Here is a 20,505-nt window from a genome sequence, read left to right on the forward strand (position 1 = left end):
GGCCACAATGTCCATATTGAGAATTCCAAGAGACTGTAGCTTCTTGTGCTGTGAGTGTGTTACTTGGGTCGCTTCATTCTATGCAGTACAGAAAATAGCTTTAAGGTGCTTACATACTGCACTTAGTTTTCTTGACTCATACTGCGAGGTAGGATGCAGGACACCACAGGGATGAAGATGGCCTGGCACAAGCGTTTCTATATTTTGTACTGGTTGCGAAGCGTCTGAACAGAAGTCGCCTGGTGCCCTTTCCTACTGGTTGAACATAATGTAAGCCACGGTTTGGCGTTGTGGATTTGTAATTTTTTTTATTTTTCCATGCTTTTTTCAATGTTCAACTAAGCAACAATAAAAATTAAATTAAAATTGGTAATGTCAGCTATGGTAGCAGGTGCCCATCTCATGAGCTGCCAAATGTTGTGGCTTGGCCTCTGCTGTTGCACAGCACATAGAAAAAAAGACTGCCACTGCCCTCGTAGCCGACTGTGTCTGTTTTTTTTAATAGTTATTTACTTGTCTCTTTTTGTGTGTGTTTCATGTATACTATATTATGTATGACCATGTTTTCTACATTGAAAACTTTCTGTGTGCCAACTTTGCCCAGGACCCGCCTGGAAGAAAGCTTTTATCTCAATTGGATAATTCCTGGATCAATATAATTTTAAAAAATATTTGTTTGTCGACTGCACGCTGCACTGTGCTAAGTGGGACTGAACCAGTCACTATTTAAGGGTTTCAAAAGTCAGTATACTTTCAATCTTAAAGTGCCACGTCATTGCATCAAATAATTGATCCACCAATCAACCCCAAATCAATCATCATCCATTCAAGGCATGCACCCATTATCCATCCCACCAATTAATTCAATTGCTCCTAAATATCACTTTAACATATTGTATATTCAAACCATCCACTCATTACTTTTATCCCATAATTTCATACAGCCATTCATATCAATTCACCAATCCACCCTACCCCTTCCTTCTATCACTCTTATCAATGTATTTACCACACAACATGCCTTCAATTGATCATCCCGTCCATCAGTCATATCACATTCAAATGATCTATCAATCCATCACACCCAACGCCAGACCTTCTTGTCGCTTCCACCCAAGCATCCACAGCACTCATTCCATTTACTAATCACATGAATCAGTCCATCAATTCAAGACATCCCAGTCATTATTGTTCTTATATCTATATATTCTTCCATCCATTGAAGGCACCATCCCACCACTTCCTTTCTATAAATTTATCCATCCATTGAAGGCATCCACCCATCCCTTTCCGCATTTTCATCATCCAACCAACCGTCCGCTGATCCAACCCACGGCACTGTTATATAATTCCATCCATCGATTCATGGTATCCACCCATTCTTTTCAAACCATACATAAATTATCCCATAAGAATTATCGATTTCTTTTATCGCTCCCATCCATCTCTTGGACAGTCGATATAGGGCATGCCCCATTCTTTTCATCCCGTTGTATCCATCAATACATGTGACCACGAAGCCATCCCCTCATCCACCCATCCATCCATCGTCAACCAAATTCTCCCATTTCCACTAAGCGCCCAGCAGGCACTTACATGACGACGGCTGTTTTTACCTGTTTAGCAGTGACATGTTTCCCTTTCATTACTGTTCTGTTAAAAGCTTTGTGTGTGTCAAGGTCTCATGCTGTTCCAAAGTAGACATCTATTTTGTATTCCGTCAGGGATGTTAACATCATCAAGTCCTGTGGATTCTGGTGGAGTCACTTTCATTTTCACTCTGAGCACAGACTCACCTGATATGACTGTGGTCAAATCTCTGTCAAAATGCATTTAAGTCCATGCCCCCGACATCTGAAACTTCTTTTGAATGTGTTGGCATAATATTTATTTGTCGACAAAAACGTTTGGTAGCTGAGCAATTTTAGTCTCTATCGGTATGAACAACTTCCCACACAGTCTTTGAAATATTTACTTTCAGCTTTTACTCTCTTCTACCCAGCCCTGACCTTTGGCTGATTCTCAAAAATTCATCTGCCTACCTACACTTGCGGATTCCAAAACACAAGCACACAAAATGATGCATACTGACACATTCTTCCATACACATTCGCATGTAGGCCAAGAGACCTGCAGCACCTTTATTTTCACTCAGTTTCATCTCCCCATGAATTGTCCATCAGCCAATTTTTGCCCTGGCCACCTTCTAGCTGAGGGACCTCAGAAAGGTGGTAATGGAGGGCTGACCGAGGCCTGTCACTTTGTGCTCTTTCACCCCGGAGACTCTGAGTGGGAAAGTAATGGCTGAGCCTGCCAAATGTAGCAGTCACTTCTAATCAAGTGTACGGCTGTCACTCCACCTATATTGATCCTGGCGAAATCCCCAGGCGGCGTGCAATCAAACTGGTTTCTACCTTACAATAACTTTCCCTTGCCTTTCAAACACTCACTATGCTGGGGCCTCTCTCCCAAGGAAATCATAATACGGCTGTCCCCGCCACAGACAACAAAACCAGACGGGGTCACAACATCGACCGACGACTACGTGCGTTGCTCACATTCACTCTTTTTGTGATTTTCATGTGAGTCCAACATTTGCATAATGCTCAATGAGTCTGTGCATCTTTGTGTCTCCTCATCCATGCGTGACCCGACGCCTGTTAGTTGTACAAGCTTGACACACACGGTTGCTTCTTCAATCTTTTTACTATTTGGATAGACTAGACTGTCCTCACATGGAAAACAACAAAGTAGGTCAATAAATGGCAAGTGTTTGAAACATTCAATATTAGCATGAATTTCATGGTCACATCTATTGTCCAAATGCATTGTTTAATCAGAGGTTGTTTATACAATAACATTGAAAACAGGGGCGGTTGTGAGGTGTGAGTGGATGACGCATAAAATTCTAATGCCACTCATTTGATGAAAGAGATATTGTTTGATTTGTTTCCAGAAAGGCATGCCAAATGTTTACCAACAAAGATTTATTGTATTGCTGCGGCAGGCTAAAATACAGAAAAGTATGTTATTTTCATGCATGTAGAGGAATTTTCTGGTATGGTTTAGGGAAAAAAAAACATCTATTCACATTAAAGCGCATTTACAAACTGTCAAGGGGATGCAAAAGTAACTGGTAACTGGTGGCGCTATAACGGCTATGTCCTATAACACCTAGTATATACAGTGGGGTGAAAATGAATTTACCTACATCGCAAGACATTGAATATAATAATAATCTTAATGCTATTAATGCCAATCAGGAACTTAAACAAAGTCATTTCTGGAAAAGGTACAGTAACAGCAATGGTGAAGGTGAAAGATTAATGACTTGTAATGGTATATAATATCAAATATTTTGGTGGCCTTATTTAGCGACTGTACAATATTAGAAGCAATCCTCTGTATGATGGAGTGCAACTGACATTGTGGACTACAACTATAATGATAAACCTTCCCAGTCAGCCTTAGGAAGATGATGTACTAGTACGATGAGTGATTAGTTTGAGCAAGGAATGACGTACTACGCAGTGAACATACACGAGTGGTTTTAATTGTTTACCCTGACGTCCTCGCAGGGATAGCTTTCAGTGGCATCCGTTTCTCCAAGCTAACAGCTAATGTTGAGTCAGTCAAGCACATGAAAACAAGCACACACATGGGTTGTGGGTCGGACGGTGTCGCCATAATCTTAACAGATTATTATAACAAGGCAAGCTGAAGTGGCAGCAGGAGGGAGTCAATGTGATTTATTTTAATAAAGTATTAAGAAATTTAAAATAACACGTACATATTTACACATAGGCGGCACGGTGGAGCACTGGTTAGAGCGTCAGCCTCACCGTTCTGATGACCGGGGTTCAATCCCCGGCCCCGCCTGTGTGGAGTTTGCATGTTCTCCCCGTGCCTGCGTGGGTTTTCTCCGGGCACTCCGGTTTCCTCCCACGTCCCAAAAACATGCATGCATTGGAGACTCTAAATTGCCCGTAGGTGTGAATGTAAGTGTGAATGGTTGTTTGTTTGTATGTGCCCTGCGATTGGCAGGCAACCAGTTCAGGGTGTACCCCACCTCCTGCCCGATGATAGCTGGGATAGGCTCCAGCACGCCCGTGACCCTAGTGAGGAGAAGCGGTTCAGAAAATGGATGGATGGATGGATGGTAAAAGGTACTGAAGCGACTTTTCATGACGGGCCAACATTGCTGCGACGTATGTTTGCTGTCTGAGTTAAATATCTACCTGACACTGGCACCTAAGTGTAGAATGCACGAAGCAAGCAGTTATGTTTTTATTGATTTGATTGTTGGTTGTTCGATTTGTTAGTTAGTTGGCTTAGAAGTTTCTCGCCTCTTGGGACACCAGTTAATGGACATGACTCAACCGCAAAACATGTTGTTAATCATCAGCTAGCTCCATCTGCTAGCCTCTACAAAGGCAAGGCTCCTCTCTCTGTGCTGCCAAGCTTGCAGCTGTTTTGCCGTGGACATTCATCCTGTGGCTTTGCCTGGGGTGTTTCAACACAACTTCCTGCCGACTGGACAGCACGGAGCTAGCTCCGTGCTAGCACGAAGCAATGGGAAGAAGCCCACTAGCCTTTGCTTGCTCTGTGCAATCACTCGCCAAGGGAAAGTTTTCCCTGTACCCTGTTTTCCCAGGCTTAATGCCGTGCTATGAAAAAGTATTTACCCCCTCTAAAATTCTTATTCTTTTTGCATAGTTTCCCCACTTTAATGTTGAAGATCGTCAAACAAATGTGAATATCAGACACAAATAACCCAAGTAAACATAAAATGCAGTTTTTAAATGGTGATTTTATTTATAAAGAAAATATACCAAGCTACCTGGCTCTTTGTGAAAAACTATTTGTCCCCCTTGTTAATTCATGACTTAGATGTGGCTAATCACTTTATTAAAAAGCTGAGTTCATTTTCACTGACCATGTGCAAGCTTGATTATCTCCAGACCTATTCAATCAAAAAATCACTTAAATAGAACCTGTCTGACAACAAAGTCAGACAGATGAAAAATAAAGTAATTGCCATCTATCAGTCTGGAAAGGGTTTCAAAGTCATTTCTAAAGCTGTAGGACACCAGCGAACCACAGTGAGAGCCATTATCCTTAAATGGAGAAAACATGGAACAGTGGTAAACCTTTCCAGGAGTGGCCAGCCTACAAAAATGACCGCAAGGTCAGTGTTCATGACTCATCAATAAGCAAGAGACTGGCATCCTGGCATCCATGGTAGAGTTCCAAGGCGAAAACCACTGCTGACCAGCAACGACAGAAAGGCTTTTCTTACTTTACCCCTGTCAAGAGGTCTTGTGTTGTGTCTCCTTGCATTGTGCAGTGCAACTCTACCTAATGTGAGTGTTTGAGGCACAGAGCTCATGACACTTGTTGGTGGTTGACTCTGTCATTACAGCACAAAGACGTGTTGTGTTTCAGATTGATGCTTAAAAGGGAGCCAAGGTTAACTAGGCAATGATAAGTGATAGTAGTCTTGTCATCACATCATTCAACCAGAAGAACAGGTGAAGAGCATGGCACACCTGTTTTTCCCTCACTTGTCGCTCGTCTTGGCTTTTTTTGTTGCTTTGCTGAGGCCACAAGGGCTGACTATTACTGGGTCATAACTCGGCAGGCTGATGAGGGTTGAATTCTAATGTCGATCCAGCTCGGATAGGGGCGGTGGCTAAGAGATGGAGCGCGCATTTGGGAATGAAGCCAGCACAGATTTATAGGATGCAAACACAGAGATAGAAACACACAAAAGGAGCCATAAGCCTGTCACTTGTGCAATAAAAGAGACACTCAGGTTGCTACTTCTCTATTGTTTACATGTGTGGCTGTTTACATTACCCTGACTGGCTCAGATTGTATGATACTTCTTTTTCAATGTCATTTTAAGTGAAAGCTGCTCCTCTTGAGGGAGATGCTACTATATGCTGGTCACTTTTTATTTCCAAGCTGTTCTTCACTCATCGCTGAAACTCATTTTGTGTGTGTCAGGGTCACATCTGGCTGCAAGTGAGAAAGGCGGTGAATAATCTCCTCTGTCATTCAGAGGCATGGCTGACACTGTGAAGTAAACTACATTGACCGATGCATTAAGTAAAATCATAAAGAAAGGTGTCAGGCCATGACATTTAACATAGAGACTGACCAACCATCTTCCCTTCACCCCACCTGTATTTCAGCTACAGTTTATACTCTACAGGTCCCAGTGCAGAGTATCTTTTTCAGGAAAATGACCAATGGAAAAAAATCGTACAGAACACGTACTTTCTAAATAACCCAAAACAATAGGCCTGCCCGGGGCTCAGTATACAGTGAGCATTCAGAATGTAAATTGTTTGTCAGGGAAACGGTTTGGAAAATTATCCAAAATCCAAGGAAAGGGTCTAAAGCCATGTTCACTTAATGTGTACCTCATACACAATTGGCAATTATTTTCTGTGCCACCATAAAATAATCCATGGTGATAAAATTCATTCATTCATTTTTTACACTGTGGATTTTCGCTGCTAAATACAGTTTTTGACGACGATTGGAAGAGTAGATGATTGTAGATTTTTTCTCTAAGTGAAGGAAAATACCGAATAACTGAGAGGTCGATAGTAGAGCAGTCTGGAGGAAAACTGTCAAATTTGGGAAGAGGCATCTTTGGATTGATCTATTTGGCTTGATTGAACTTGATGAAGAAGAGCTGGTACCAGAATGAATGGGTAGCAGCAGGAGGGAGGAGGACAGCCTCTGAAGAAACACTAGTCAAACAGGTCAAGGCTAAATTAGAGGACAAAAAGAAACTACGAACAAAGTAAAAATGTGACAACACATCATAATGGGCAATTGTTGCAGTGAAAACCTTAGTAACATTAGATTCTACATGTTCTCGTGTTCTCTCCGGCGATGAGATCCTGCCACAAGTGGAGGAGTTCAAGTATCTTGGGTCTTGTTCACGAGTGAGGGAAAATTGGAACGGGAGATCGACAGGCGGCATAAGAGCCCGGCCGGGCCCCAAGGGGGCAGGCCCGGCCACCAGGCGCTCGCCCTCGAGCCCCACCTCCAGGCCTGGCTCCGGAGGGGGGCCCCGGTGACCCGCGTCCGGGCAAGGGAAACCTAGATCCATTAATAATTTTCATCATAGAGGTCTTTTAGCCGTGCTTTGTCTGGTCCCTCATGCCATGGGTGACCCTACCAGGGGCGTGAAGCCCCAGACAACTTAGCTCCTAGGATCATTGGGACACACAAAACCCCTCAACCACGATAAGGTGACGTCTTCCAGGAGGGGAAACACTAGTATAATACAGTATATCCTAATAACACAAGGTTTGACCTCTATAAAACGTAGTTTGACTATTTAGCATCTGTCACATTTTAGCATGATACGTATAAACACAGGAGCAGCGGGACATAAGTCTCTATAGTAATCTCAACAACAGCTGGGGAATGTTGTGAAAAAAGAGGAAGTGACACCATAACAAAGTCAAACGTCACACAATGAAAAAAATAAAACAAAATAAAAGCTCCCTTTAAAAATCGTACACCAGAAAAGTGAATGCATACCTTAAAATTAACCAAAAAATACAAATAAGTGAAAAATAAATTGTTGCTGAAAATAAAATACAACTGAATGAACACAACGGTTACACATGTACAATTAAAACTGTGACCTAAACAATCGATGAAAACTTGTTTTATAATGGCACCTGTCCTTAAACACATACTTCTCTTCAAACCGTAATTCCCTGATTCACTTGGTTTTGACGAGCAAAAAGGGCCAAGACAAGCTGCTGATAAACTGGTTACAAGCTGATTACTATTTTTTTCTTTTAGTAATCTAATGTATCGTTTTCCTCTTTCCCCACAATATTACACACTAAAAGGAATGCAAACAGCTTACGTGTATCCATTGGTCATAGAAAGCCATTATTATATTTACATATGTTTTATTTACATATATATGTCAGTCATTACTTTGCCCTGAAGCTGTTTTTTTCATCACTGAGTGAAGATGTGTTGATGTCCTTTGGTTCAAAACTTGAGGCAGACAGGTTTGACGGGAAAAAGTTAATTGCTTGATGTATAATTTACAAATTGTCAAGCTACTTTACTGAGATTTTAGGTCTGTTAAGGTTAATAGTATATTTTGACTGAACCCCTTGAATTGAAGCTTGCAAGTTCCCTCTTCGATTCTGTCTCGGCGGAGCACACAAAGGCAAATTCATAAAAAATGCTCAACTGTACTAAATAATTAAGGGTTTGACTTTGGCTTATTTTATGGTGAATGCATTGAAAGGTTGAAGTGGATGTTCAAAATCACTTTTATTTCTCACTGGGAGAGAATAAATGCATAAAGGTAGACTGTGGGTATATGCAAATATACCGTATTTTCACCACTATAGGGCGCACCGTATTAAAAGGCGCAGTCTCAGTAACGGGGTCTATTTCTGTGTTTAACACATCCATAAGGCGCATCGTATTATTGGTCACAGGCATGGTAAAACATACACTAGCTTAAAACATACGGTAGCAAGCATGCACGCTAAAACAATGCTTTTTAAAAGGCAGCGGGAGCAAAACTGAGTTCGATTGTACTTTATTGAAGTATTTAACAATGTACTCGCATTATTTTTTTTATCAATCCTCATCCACAAATCCATCAAAGTCCTCATTTTCTGTATCTGAAATGAACAGCTGGGCAAGTTCTCAATCAAACACGACAGGTTCGAGTCAGTCTCGTTGCCGTGCGAAAGCTCGAACAAGCATTCACAATCTATTCACAAATTGTGGCGTAACTCGCCCGGCGCTGCCTCCTACTCTTAGTAAAGATGTGTTCGCCATCTGTCATCCATGGCTCCCACGCCGCTCACTTAACTTTGAACGCCCTGTTTACACAGATGTCCAGCGGTTCGTCAAGCTATTGCTTTGTGATCCATTAAACAGGCCCAAATTTCAAATTGCATTTCAATTTCAATGATATTTGCATTCAAAATTTAATTAAAATATATAATTTAATATTTTAGTATTTTTATAGCAAATTATGTGTATGTTTACACAAATGTTAATATGAATGTTTTATTGTAAAACTGTAATCGGTTTTATTTTATATATTTTTCATGTACTTCATATTTACATTATTTCATTTTATATTGTTCATGTTTTGTATTTTTTAGTAATTAATTCATAGTTTTCCTGTATGTTTTTTTTTTTAAATTGCAAATATCTATAGTGCCCTGCGATTGGCAGGCGACCCGTTCAGGTTGTACCCTGCCTCTCGCCCGAAGATAGCTGGGATAGGCTCCAGCACGCCTGCGACCCTAGTGAGGATAAGTGGTACAGAAAATGGATGGATGGATGAGTATATATACACACATTTGTAATAATATGGAAAATGGATGACTAGATAATACGTTATTTTATAATTTAATTTAATTGTTTTTCTCAGTCCAAACACATCACTTTTTCATAAGAAAAAAACAACAGTGCTGTTGCAATGATTTTCCTTGACAATGCCATTTCATTCAAACACAATTTTTGAGGAATTTGCAATTTGTCATTGTAATTTCTAAATGAATATGCCTACAATGTGCTCATTAGATTACAGTCACAAAAGATTTTGTACATTTGTACATATCCTGTACATTTGTTGTCATCAATCATATCCACGTCACACATTTTCAAAAACAAATGGCCTTTTTGCATGGCTATTAAGAAAACATATACTGAAATTCATCCATCCATCCATTTTTCGCTTATCCTCACGAGGGTCGCGGGTGTGCTGGTGCCTATCCCAGCTATCTTCGGGCGAGAGGCGGCGTACACCCTGAACTGGTCACCAGCCAATCGCAGGGCATATATAAACAAGCAACCATTCTCACTCACATTTACACCTACGGGCAATTTAGAGTCTTCAATAAACCTACCATGCGTGTTTTGGGATTGTGGGAGGCACCCACGCAGGCACGGGGAGAACCTCCAAACTCAAGACAGGCGAGGCCGGGATTTGAACCCCGGTCCTCAGAACTGTGAGGCAGGTGTGCTAACCAGTCGCTCACCGTGCCACCACTGAAATTCAAGGAATCATCATTGTATTGAGGTCAGGTTTGGTGGTGAATTGTGTGAAGAAATCACAGGACCTCATCAGGACACGGCACTGAACCGATTATTTTATATGACACACTGTATGTTCACATGCTTATTTGGTTTCATGGTCAGTTCAAGTCATTAAATGTTTGATGAGTGCGGCTGCCGCCTCTGCTTAATTGCTAATCAATGTATTGACTGATTGAATTTATATCATATCATTACAAGTAGGTGACGACTACAGTTGTATTTGCGTCTTGTGACCAATTGGATTTTACCGCAGGAATAAAAACTGCTGTGATTTATTGAGAACTACGTCAGTACAGTGTCAGCTCAGGAGTCAACACTCACACACACACACACACCTACACACACTCACACACACACAAGCACACACACACACGCATGCACATTGCGTTGAAGAGATTCACTTTCCTTGTGAGGCCAATTAAGTTAGCCTCATCCATGTGTTGTACTTTACTGCGCATCTGTACAATAATGACACCCTTGGGGAAGTAGGGCTGGGGTGGGCCCAGATTTAATGACGTGACAATGCAATCTTCATTGGAGACAATAGCGGCATTACAATGGTGTTAAGGGTGCATGTAAACAAATCAATATGACTGAGGTTTCAAGCAGCAAACATAATTACCAGTGGAATGAAAGCGATAAGGTTCCGCAGTGTAATTACAACCCCTGAAACTGTAAATCTGATCACTTGTTGACCGTACACAGCCTCTTATCACACGTACAGCGGGTAAGGAAAGTATTCAGACCCCCTACATTTTTTCACTCTTTGTTAGATTGCAGCCATTTGCTAAAATCCATCCATCCATCCATCCATCCATTTTCTGAGCCGCTTCTCCTCACTAGGGTCGCGGGCGTGCTGGAGCCTATCCCAGCTATCATCGGGCAGGAGGCGGGGTACACCCTGAACTGGCTGCCACCCAATCGCAGGGCACATACAAACAGACAACCATTCGCACTCACATGCACACCTACGGGCAATTTAGAGTCTCCAATTAATGCATGTTTTTGGGATGTGGGAGGAAACCGGAGTGCCCGGAGAAAACCCACGCAGGCACGGGGAGAACATGCAAACTCCACACAGGCGGGACCGGGGATTGAACTCCGCTCCTCAGAACTGTGAGGCTGACGCTCTAACCAGTCGGCCACCGTGCCGCTTTGCTAAAATCACTTAAGTTAATTTGTTTCCCCATTAATGTACACACTGCACCCCATATTGACAGAAAAAAACAGAATTGTTGAAATTCTTGCAGATTAAAAACTGAAATATCATACAGCTATAAGTATTCAGACCCTTTGCTCAGTATTTAGTAGAAGCACCCTTTTGAGCTAAAACAGCCATTAGTCTTTTTGGGAAGGATGCAGCAAGTTTTTCACACCTGGATTTGGGGATCCTCTGCCATTCCTCCTTGCAGATCCTCTCCAGTTCTGTCAGGTTGGATGGTGAACGTTGGTAGACAGCCATTTTCAGGTCTCTCCAGAGATGCTCAATTGGGGTTAAGTCAGGCCTCTGGGTGGGCCATTCAAGAACAGTCACAAAGTTGTTCTGAAGCCACTCCTTCATTATTTTAGCTGTGTGCTTAGGGTCATTTCATGCAACTGAAAAACACCCCCACAGCATGATGCTGCCACCACCATGCTTCACTGTTGGGACTGTATTGCACAGGTGATTAGCAGTGTCTGAGTTTTCTCCACACATACCGCTTAGAATTAAGGTCAAATTAAGGTCAAAAAGTTCTATCTTGGTCTCATCAGACCAGAGAATCTTATTTCTCACCATTTTGGAGTTCTTCAGGTGTTTTTAGCAAACTCCATGCAGGCTTTCATGTGTCTTGTACTGAGGAGAAGCTTCTGTCTGCCATAAAGCCCTGACTGGTGGAGGGCTGCAGTGATGGTTGACTTTCTAGAATTTTCTCCCATCCTCCGACTGCATCCCTGGAGCTCAGCCACAGTGATCTGTGGGTTCTTCTTTACCTCTCTCACCAAGGCTCTTCGACCCCGATTGTTCAGTTTGGCCGGACCGCCAGCTCTAGGAAGTGTTCTGGTCGTCCCAAACGTCTTCCATTTAGGATTATGTGTTCTTAGGAACCTTAAGCACAGCAGAATTCTTTTGTAACCTTGGCCAGATGTGTGCCTTGCCACAATTCTGTCTCTGAGCTCTTCAGGCAGTTCCTTTGACCACATGATTCTTATTTGCTCTGACGCACTGTGAGCTGTAAGGTCCTATCTAGACATGTGTGGCTTTCCTAATCAAGTCCAATCAGTATAATCAAACACAGCTGGACTCTAATGAAGGTGTAGAACCATCTCAAGGATGATCAAAAAGAAATGGACAGCACCCAAGTTAAATATAGTAATAATAACTATAATAATATAGTGTCACAGCAACGAGTCTGAATACTTATGGCTGTGTGATATTTCTGTTTAATAAATCTGCACAAAATTCAACAATTCCGTTTTTTTTCTGTCAATATGGGTTGCTGTGTGTCAATGAGGGAAAAAAAATAACTTAAATGATTTTAGCAAATGGCTGCAATATAACAAATACTGAAAACTTTGAGGGGGTCTGAATACTTTCCGTACCCACTTTAACTCACACACACAGACGTTTTGAATACCACATCACCCTTGTAGCATTTGGACCGTTACTATTGAGTGTATAAGAAGGCTACATCATTGGTGATTATAGCACTCAAAACTGTCATTGCATGTTTTGTGGTGAAAAATGCAGAGCAGCTGCCCTCCACATATTGAACACTGGTGTTTGCACCCAAATTTGTGGTGTCCAACTCGCTAGCACATCCGCCTCACAGTTCTGAGGTTGTGGGTTCAAATCCGGGCTCTGGCCTTCCTGTGTGGAGTTTGCATGTTCTCCTCGTGCCTGCGTGGGTTTTCTCTGGGTACTCTGGTTTCCTCCCACATTCCAAAAGCATGCATGGTAGGTTAACTGAATACTCAAAATCGCCTGTAGGTGGGAATGTGAGTGCTCATGGTTGTTTGTTTATACAATATGTGCCCTGTGATTGGCTGGCGACCAGTTCAGGGTGTACCCTGTCCCTTGTCCAAAGTCAGGTGGGATAGGCTCCAGCACACCTATACAGAGGATGGATGGATGGATGGATGGATGGATTGATGGATGGATTGATGGATGGATGGATGGATGGAGTTTGCATGACAGAAGACGCAGCACGATTTGTGGATTTCCACGTGGTGTCTGCTGATAATTTAGTGGGTGGGTGTGGACAGAAAATGCCAGGGCTGAACTTTCGTCCTTGTCCACCCATGTAGGGATTTACTTTCACACAAAGGGCCACGTAAGATCTTTATGGGTGCTTGCTTTTCTCGTAGTTAAGTTGTTCTGCAATTGCCCCCTTTTTCCATAATGTTCTGTGCTTGTCTGAATGTCCTGTAATGTCAACAGATAGCCTGTCAACTAGTCACAATGACCTCGCCGTTGTCATGGTAGGCATGAACTGGCCATGCAGGGTTGAGCGGCAAGACAAGACCCCAGCACGCCCCCAAAGCCAAGAGATTTAATCAGTGTGTTCTAAACCAATGTAAAATATCCATTTATTCTTTATTCTTTGAGTATTTTGAACTAAGCATATTGCACACCTTTTTTAGGACTACTGGGAACTGTTTTAAACTGTAACAAAAAGTCTATGTCTGCTTTAAAATCCTTTGTTCAGTCAAGTCGTTCTTTTGAAATAGAGAATAAAAACAGTCATAAAAAGAAACAAAAAATAAAAAACTTTAACGCTGCTGGCTGAGGATTTGTGTCACTACTGAAGCCTATTTTTTGGACTGGATTCCAGAATGTACAACCTAGCGGCCTTTGCACTTGCATATTTCTATTCAACAATTAAATGTCCGTGCATATGCTTTTATACATTAACATCTGCCCGACGTCTCAGTGGCTCTCTTGGCTGTCGACCTCTCAAGAGACCTGCCTCTCGCCCCCCAACTGTGACTAAATCCCTGTACATACACACATGCAATATAGTTATGAATAATGTATTACGTCCCAGCTGACAGTGAGCTAATGAGTCGATTGCTTGGCTTGGCTAGTGAGACAGACAACGCGGCTAGTGTGAAGCTTACACCGAGACGCCCTCCCTCACTCCACTTGTACTCTGTGCCAGATGTCCGAGGTGCGAGGTGATGAATTATAGGTCAACCCTCTCACCTCGCCCACTACAGTGCGACCACATTAGCAGGCGAGAGCGTCACGGTTTGTCCTGTGTGGTTGTGTGTGTGAATGTGACTTTGTAGTAAGATCTAGTGCATTTCGTGTGGAGGTGGAGAAACTTTCATGCTCGAAATGTCTGCCACTTGTGTTCTTTCAGCCTTGGTCAACTCACACAAGAGGGGTGGAATAAATGAATAAAATAAACAAACTGCTTGCTCGTAGTCTTAGCACAACCTGCCGTGGCGCATGAAAAGCAAGCGGAGTATTGTTTATGCATGCATATGCCAACAATTGAATGACTTTGAATATGTGATCATCTTAATGCATCCTAATGTTTTGTTGTGGTGCAATGTTTTTCCACTCCCTCCATCTGCTGCATGTCCTTGTGATGAATGTTTGATTTAATATTGCATGAAACAACGCTGCTTTTACGCACTGTAGTTGTGTGGGAATGCATATATCTGATTTTCCGATGCTTCTGACGACACATTGCTGACTGATGCACATTCAGATGTAACGCATGCTACTACTGTACACCTCTTATGCTGTGCAAGGTGGAGGTGGGTAGTAATGCTACATTTACCCGCATACATTTACCTCAGTAACTTTTTGGACACGTTGTACTTGTCCAAGTAGTTTTATGCAACATACATTTTACTTTTATTTGAGTAGTTTTGTTAAGAAAGAATGCTGCTTTTACTCAATTCTATTGAGCTACTACATCCTGCTTGCTACTTGTATTTTTAACTAGATGTATTTATTATTGCCCAATCGATTTTGGTTTGTCAGAGATGTGTCACATGACTCAGTTTCACCAATCCAACGAAACTACTAGTGACGTTTGACTCCATTGAATCATAGCATAAACCTACAGATCAGATAGGCTACAGCTCATCCGCAACGCAAGTGAGGATAAGGGGTATATAAAAAGGATGGATGCACTGTGAAAAGAAGAGCTATCTGCTGTCATCTGTGTCTGCCTAAAATGTCGACATTTCAACCTACAAGAACTCCACTTTGAAAATGAGAAACATACAAGCTGTGTCGGTTTGCACTTCCAAAATGGAACCAGCGGGTCAACTACAGAATGTCTCCATCAGACCTGTTGGACATTGTCAAAATTTTACTCATAATTTGAAGAGAAAAAGTAGTGTCTTTTTGGTGACCGACAATTTATGAGAGAACTTGTCATTTTAAAAGACTAAAGGTGTAATTCTTATGAAAATAAAGTTTTAATATAGCAACAAAAATTAAGTTTAGGTAAATTTATACATTTTATGAAAAGGTTTACATTCCAAAAATAGTTTATAGATTAATGAGGAAAAACTTGATTTTTCATTAATACAAATGTAATTAATTTAATTGAATTTAAAACTACAAGAATGAATTGTCAAATTCTTGTAATACAAGTATGAAGTTGTAATACAGGTATATTGAAAAAAAAATCTCAGTTATAATAACATTTAGAAAATAAAGTTAACTCATCATATATTGAGACTTTTTTTGCGAGAATGAAATCATGATTATTTACAAGAAATATTTTTTGAGAACATTCATAACATAACAAGGACAAGACTAAGAACGAGACAGAACTAAGAAATTAACTCCGAAAATAAGAATTTTTGAAACAAGAATTGTCATAAATTTAAAAGAAAATATTTGTATTTAATGTAAATTTGGTCCTAATACAATGAGTGTATTTAAACCTGTTAATTGTGTGACTCACTTCTGTAAACACCACTCTGGCACGCTGAATTTCAGCTCACCGTCGCCATGACAACAATCTCAGGCTGCTGCGTTTAAAGCCTGTAATCCAGCCCATCATAGCTGTAATTCAACATATATTTCACTGCAAAATGTAAACATGGCGTAAATATGAACCATTTCAACACATTTTAAGCAATGCAGTGTGACTTGCTTCCATCTTTAATGTCAGTAAAAATTGTATGGTGTGGAACAGGCACAACAATAAACACCACCAACAAATTACCAGGAGCCAGTGGGAGTATCAGTGCAGGACAGGGTTTCAACATCAACGTGTCAGTGAAAATCATCCGTATGGAATAGAGACCAACTAACAGTGTGCCTTGAAGACTTTCTGTGAAGAAAAAACGTCAGTAAAACTCTCCAAATTACTTCCACTCATCTGCTTGATAATTCAAAGCGGCCACACATTAAAATTTTGCCAAACAAAGTGTGGATCTTTTACAGTAGCTACCAAAATAATCAAGTAGATGCACTGAAACAGAGCCTTACTAGCATCTAAGCATCTACCCTCAAAAGTGCCAAAGACGCACAAATTATAATGGACTATTGGCCCCCAAAATATTACCAGTCAAATTCTCGCTATTTGAAGAGAGAGTTTTTATTCAATTGAGATGTACCCATGATTTCATTATGCATGCAACAGCCATTGCACAATCAACACCGCTTTTTATCTATTTACTGTGATTCCCCCCACCCCCTTTTTTTGTAAACGAAGTTCCCCATGCTCTGCCACCCTTCCACTCAGAGCCCAATCAGTGCTGCTGTCCTCTGATTCACAGCACAACTGTAGAACTATCACAGAGGTGCCTAATTACTCGGGACTTAACAGCGCACAAGATTTATCCCGGAGATTTATTTTATAATTTCCTAGCACTGCAATTCACATGAAAGCAGCATCCAAGTGGAAGAGTTTTAATGAATATGCAACTTATATTGGATGAAAAACTGCAGTAAAAATATCCGTCCATCCATCCATTCTCAATACCGGTTATCCTATTCAGAGTTGGGGCGCACTGGAGCCTATGCCAGCTGACTTCGGGCGAAAGGCGGCCTATACATCCTGAAGTGGTCGCCAGCCAGTCGCAGGGCACATATAAACAGGGACAACCATTTGTATTCACATTCACACCGTCACTGAGTGGGAAGTGAACCCACGCTACACCATCAGTGACTGCAGTAAAAATGTTGTACATTAATATTTTTTCCTTTTTTAATAGGGTTAGATGATTTTATTTTCTCACTTTAAAACAGTTCCTAGGAATTAGTTAATAACATGTTCTTTATGGTGCATCAAACAATGAGCTTAACAATGAATTGATCAAGTATAATAATATGTAATATTATCATTGCCAAGTTAAAAACAAATAAATCATCACTCCATTAGTATTAATTCATATTTAAATACAATTCTCAATCAGTCGAGTGATTTTACATGACAACAATAACAAGCATATTTGTCAGTTGCCTGATAGATAACAATAAATAATAGATGTGTCTCTTATATGCTTGCACTTTCCACATCCCTCCTTTTACTGTTCAATGGCATCAATCATCCCACGCACGTATTGTCATGGTTCGTTGCGCTCTTTTGAAGTGACACTTTTGTGACTATTTCTACTACTTTGAGCCACCAATCCACCAACCTGCATCCTTATGAATCAACAAAAGGTATAGGAGACAACAGTGGCTGGCTGGATATTACAGTAATAGCATCCACATCAGTCATACTGAACATGCGTACATCATCTTCTTTGTACTGATGTTATTATAGTTTCACTTCATGTAAAATTACAAAGCAAAAAGGCATTTAGGCTTTTTTCATATCAACATACACTATTCATAGTGTTAGCACTCACCATTAGTTGATCAAAAGATTCACTTCTATCGCTGTCCTTGATTCAATTTGCTGATCACGTGTTAAGTGTTGATTATGTGTTGAATCACATCACACATTGCAATTAAAGCTGTCCATGTTAAGACTGAAGTAACAAGCAATTACCTTGAAAATGTGACTTCTGAGAGATGCTGCTGCCGAGCTGAAATGCCAAAGAAATAAATACACCTTGCACTAATATGACTGGTTAATAAATCAAAACATCATAAAGTAATCCCTAGATAGTATCCTAATCTGCTGTTTAGGGGCTGTTTGCAGAATAGGGTTGACAATATCAGAGCTCTCTCAGACAATATTTCAACATTGCTACGATTCGTATGAATGTTTGTCTTTCCGCGTTCAAACAAAAAGAAGTTGTAACCTATGAGGTGTGACCATAAGGAAAGGAGACAGGTTCATGACTCATTGCAAGTCGGCTAACTACTTATCCTACAGTGTTGCGCAACTTGTCACTACTGTATTTTGCTATAATATTGTGTACTTCTCTCACTCAGTGCTTCATATTTAGGCTTTTGTGTAGCAAATTTCTATTACGATCTAGAGTTTAAGGCTCTCAGTTGGTCACTAGCCCAAGTTAAACAGGAATTTTAAATTGCACTGTGCTCCACAAATGCCTGAAAAATAAACACAGAGTGAGAGAAGAGAACCATATTATAGCAGAGCTGTTGGCTGACATGTCAGTCAGCAGTTACAAAATTTGGGGGCTATTTCCAATGTAGAGGTTCACATACTGTAGCTGACTTCCATGCTCCTAGCGTGGCATACTTACACAATACTTAAATACACTTACGTACATACTTGCAATATAACTTTAGTATGCCAATACAATATTTTGTGTTGTGACAGTATTAGTACACCAACATCAAATATACACTTGCTGACAAGTTCAACTTTGTAATCCATGTTCTGTCAATGTTATAACGACCCAAGGAAAAACATACGTTGGCTTTTAACATTCCTCTTTTCCGCCATTTGCCAAATATTTGGGAAAATCAACCACTATTAACCTCATTTGAACTCATGGTCGACAAATAAACTGTGTATTTTCAATGCACTAATTGGTGCATGAGTGGTACATGTGACATCTAGGTGACATGAAGGATATGGACTAACATTGTTATACATTCATCATTGATGTATCACACATGTATGATTCAAGGCAAGGTGAAATATAATCACAACAAAATAGTTTTCAGGTGCCTGGATAGCCTCTCTGTACTTTCATAAAAATAACCCAAGTATGAAAAGTTAAACTCCTCCACTTGGGGCAGGATCTCTGGCCCAAGTGGAGGAGTTCAAGTATCTTGGGGTCTTGTTCACGAGTGAGGGAAGAATGGAACGGGAGATCGACAGGCGGATCGGTGCAGCGTCTGCAGTGATGCGGACTTTGTATCAGTCCGTTGTGGTAAAGAAGGAGCTAAGCCGAAAGGCGAAGCTCTCAATTTACCGGTCGATCTTTGTTCCTACCCTCACCTATGGTCATGAGCTGTGGGTCGTGACTGAAAGAACAAGATCCCGGATACAAGCGGCCGAAATGAGTTTCCTCCGCAGGGTGTCCGGGCTCTCCTTAGAGAGAGGGTGAGAAGCTCAGTCATCCGGGAGGAACTCAGAGTAGAGCCGCTCCTCCTCCGCATTGAGAGGAGCCAGATGAGGTGGCTGGGGCATTTGATTCGGATGCCTCCCGGACGCCTCCCTGGTGAGGTGTTCCGGGCACGTCCCACCGGGAGGAGACCCAGGACACGCTGGAGAGACTACGTCCTTCGGCTGGCCTGGGAACGCCTCGGGATCCCCCTGGAAGAGCTGGATGAAGTGGCTGGGGAGAGGGAAGTCTGGGCATCCCTGCTAAAGCTACTGCCCCCGCGACCCGACCCGGATAAGCGGTAGAAAATGGATGGATGGATGAAAAATTATCGTACACCTTTCAACCTCTTTTTTTAAGTCTCGTTGAGCTCAGCCTGTTTTGAGGAGGTGGTCCTATTTCATGGAAATGAGCCAAATTTCAGTAGCGGGGAGGCTGCTCCTACATGTGGAATGGCTCACCAGAGACATCAAGACAGTAAAAGCATTGATCGTATTTTCAGTCTTGAAGGCAGCGCTTCATTACCAAGTCGTCGCCAAACATAAATGCCTCTTTTTCTGTGCAAATTTTTCCTTCTTCAATTAATAGATCTACTACAGGAGATTTTCTTCCAGTATAACAATTAGCACTATTGTGTTGTTAGCACTGTCAAAATACAGGACAGGGGTAGTTTGATTTAGAAGACTAAGAGGTTTTTCAAGTTATAAAATGTCAGTTGGTAGTGTTTCGAGCCAAAATTGCCACCGCTTGAGTGAAGTTGGAAAAAAAGGAGCACAACAGTCACCAAATGCATTTTCAGCTGTTTTTTGAATGCAAACAGTCAAACGCACAAATACAAAATGAGAACACTAGCGAAGAGATAGGGTAAGCCAAAACTCACGTCCGGAAGCTCACACGAAAACCGGTGATGCCACTCACTAGGCCATGTCCTTAAAAGCACACATACAACACTACAGCTGTTGT

This window comes from Phycodurus eques, chromosome 9 (genome assembly GCF_024500275.1).
Source record: "Phycodurus eques isolate BA_2022a chromosome 9, UOR_Pequ_1.1, whole genome shotgun sequence".
In the NCBI taxonomy this organism is placed as follows: Eukaryota; Metazoa; Chordata; class Actinopteri; order Syngnathiformes; family Syngnathidae; genus Phycodurus; species Phycodurus eques.